The sequence below is a fragment of the Octopus bimaculoides genome, chromosome 5 (genome assembly GCF_046866305.1).
Source record: "Octopus bimaculoides isolate indiv1 chromosome 5, ASM4686630v1, whole genome shotgun sequence".
NCBI classification, from domain to species: Eukaryota; Metazoa; Mollusca; class Cephalopoda; order Octopoda; family Octopodidae; genus Octopus; species Octopus bimaculoides.
The window spans coordinates 3,128,813-3,131,312 of NC_142932.1; positions in this window are offsets into that span (position 1 = coordinate 3,128,813).

Sequence of the window (2,500 nt, forward strand, 5' to 3'; positions counted from 1 at the left end):
GCAATTTATGCTCAAAGTTCAAATACTGTAACGCATTAAAATAAAGTACCCGTTAGCAACTGAGGTCGATATAATCAATGATACCCATCTTTCAAATTTATGACTTTATGCTAATTTTTCAACGTGATATTAGTGAAATGGCAGAATATTTAGAGCGCTGGACATATTGCTTTTGCTTCAGTTCCCCATGTCCAGCGTTCAAAATTCCGCCGAGATCGATTTTACTGTTCATCTTTCAGAAGTTGATAAAATAAAGTTCCAGTCAAGAGCTAGGATCGATCTAAATGGTTAATCCTTGCATTAGAAGTAATGTCAAACGAAATTGTTCTGCAGGCACTCCTCCAATGTCCGAGTATTTCTGACGAATAGAATCGTAAATATCGCTCCACCACCTTCCTTTATTATGGTGGACAGTTTCATCTGTCTGATGGTTATGAGGAAAGAGATTGTTTGGTTGAGGAGGCTGAAAGTACTAAATACAGACACTTTCTTCTTCAGTCAAAACCTCGTGGGTTTAGAAAAATTGCGATGGTAAACAAGGAAGTACTGTTCTCCAGTGAACTTGTCAAATGATGGATAACTAGTTAAAATTGTTAGAAAATGTGTCTGTATATCGGAGAACAAGATTTAGGTGTAGAAGTGGATACATGTCCTTGGTTGTCAAGGTTGTCTTTACCTGATAGACCCTAGTTTAAGGTCCTCTTGCATCAGGAGGACTACGTCATTTATTTGTTTCCAGGAGGACTATGTCATTTATTTGTCTCGCCCTCAAAATTGTTGGCATTTTGTCTAAATTATTATTATTATTATTATTATTATTATTATTATTATTATTATTATTATTATTATTATTATTATTATTATTATTTTAAAAAGGATTGAGGTAACTCTTCACAAAAAGTAAACAGTGAAGACGAAGAGCGCGATTCGATTGTAAGATATATTATTGGTTGAACGATATTCCAACAGTTAAGTCTGTCATTGTAAGTCTGTCTTTGTAAGTCTGTCTTTGTCAAGTTCAAAAGAAGTGACAAAAATTCAAAATTATAGAAATTTAAACGTAAAGTATGAAAGAGAGCAACCAGCGTCCATACGTTGATGGAATGACGACATCATCAGTTTTTAAGTTACAATTTTATAACAGGCGAAAAGAAAAAGACAGAAAAAAAAAACAGAAAAAAGAAGACGACAGAAAAAAGGAAAGAAAAAGAGAGGAAGAAGAATATTTAATCAAACAGTTTTGTATAAATTTGATGATATTCTGTCATCTTATTCATTCCTCCGTGGAGGCGCAATGGCCCAGTGGTTAAGGCAGCGGACTCGCGGTCATAGGATTGCGGTTTCGATTCCCAGACCGGGCGTTGTGAGTGTTTATTGAGCGAAAACACCTAAAGCTCCCCGAGGCTCCGGCAGGGCATGGTGGTGAACCCTGCTGTATTCTTTCACCACAACTTTCTCTTACTTCCTGCTTCTGTTGTGCCTGTAATTCAAAGGGTCAGCCTTGTCACACTGTGTCACGCTGAATATCCTTGAGAACTTTGTTAAGAGTACACGTGTCTGTGGAGTGCTCAGCCACTTGCACGTTAATTTCACTAGCAGGCTGTTCCGTTGATCGGATCAACTGGAACCCTCGACGTCGTAAGCGACGGAGTGCCAACCATTCATTCCCCCAGGGCGTGATGTTAATAACCCGAAAACATATTTCTCCTCATACTTTCTGAGAAATGAAAGTGGAGCAGATTCAGAATATTTTCTGAGAATATGCACTTTCAAGTCTTCTTCAAAATTGCAACTGCTTGAAACGAAATGCTCAGCAAATTCTGTCGTACTACTGTTATTGTGCCTGACGTCGAATCTGAGCCCATTAAACCTTTTGTTTAATTGTTCTGTTGTACGACCAACATAAATTAAGTTGTGTTTCGTGCATTCTGCAGCGTACACCAAATGGAATCTTTAAATGTTCCACTTTCTGTATAAATCATAACATTTCTGTTATGATTTCTGACGGAATTCACTTCACATATGTTGTTGTACAATGAACAGGGCTTACCTCTCTTCCGGCTGTTCTATAAGGTACAGCGTGCAGATACTCTAATGTTCGTTTTCTTGGAGTCAGATATAGAGGCCAATAATTCTCTTATATTCTTATTCCGTCTAAAGGCTACAATAGGCGGCCGAGGAAATATCTGTTTAAAACGAGGATATTTTTTCGCCACATGCTGGTAACTTTCATGCAACACTTTTGAAATGCCAGCGAAATGTCGGTGCTAGCTAATCACTAAAGGAATTCTGTCATCTATTGTATTGTGTTTGCTAAAATTATGCGTGTAGGTTTGACTATCTTTGCTAATCTTAGCTATTTCCTTTAATCGTGACTCACTGTAACCGCGTTTGACATAATGACATACAAAAGCATTTGCATGTTTCCAGTAATCCCTTATGTCAGTACAAATCCGTTTTATCCTCAAAAATTAGGATTTCGGATTTGACCGAATAAGAT